Source organism: Camelina sativa, chromosome 11, assembly GCF_000633955.1.
Source record: "Camelina sativa cultivar DH55 chromosome 11, Cs, whole genome shotgun sequence".
Classification (NCBI taxonomy): Eukaryota; Viridiplantae; Streptophyta; class Magnoliopsida; order Brassicales; family Brassicaceae; genus Camelina; species Camelina sativa.
The window spans coordinates 19,565,087-19,565,972 of NC_025695.1; positions in this window are offsets into that span (position 1 = coordinate 19,565,087).

The following is an 886-nucleotide window of genomic DNA, read 5'->3' on the forward strand; positions in this document are numbered from 1 at the left end:
TCCCTATAATTCAAACCAACTGAACTTACTCACTCGACTCTTGAAAGTTGTGCAACCCTCTGGTTTGCTTCCAAATCGCTATATAACTCTACATGCAACACAGGTTTAAGTCCTTCTTTATCCACTGATGTTAGATAGACAAAAACGTCCTCGTCATCTACAATATACCACTCTCTCCGAGCATTAGATAGACTATAGCTCAATTTCAACATACCTTTCGTTTCATCTATCACAATCTTCCTCCTTATCTTATAAACTAACACCAAGAAAGTTATTTGCTCCAAAGAAGAGGTCAAGTGATATAGCGTATAAACCATTTTTTGAAATCCATTCATGCTCCTCTGAATAATGCCCTCCATAATCAAAATGAACGTTTGTGTGTATGCTTTTCATTGCCTCCTAAAAATAAAACATAATAAATTCAAACACAATTCTTATTTACACACAATTCATCACAATCAAACAATTTGTACATTTTTTCCAAATAACCTACTTTTCATATCAAATCCCTAATTTAACTCCCCCCAAATTCTCTAACAATAAGGAGAAGAGGCCAACCTGAACCCACACGGGGCGTTAGGATGCGGCGATGTCTGAAGAGCTGAGTAGGCGAGCTTACCAAGTTTTCTGACGTCCCACGACCGGAGTAGATGCGTCTCGGAGCATTACGAGCAGAGGAGGAAGGAAAGAGGAGGATGAGCAGCTAAGTAAGATAGGAGCAAAACATGGGTCAGCTTACAAAGAGAGGACGAGTTACATTGGATCGGTTTTACGTTTGCTGAGAGAAGAATTGAAAAGGGGAGGAAATGGGATCCAAGAAGAATCGGGGAATTGGGGAGGGGGAGGGAAGAGAGATTTGATTTTTTTTTTTTCCAACCACACATTT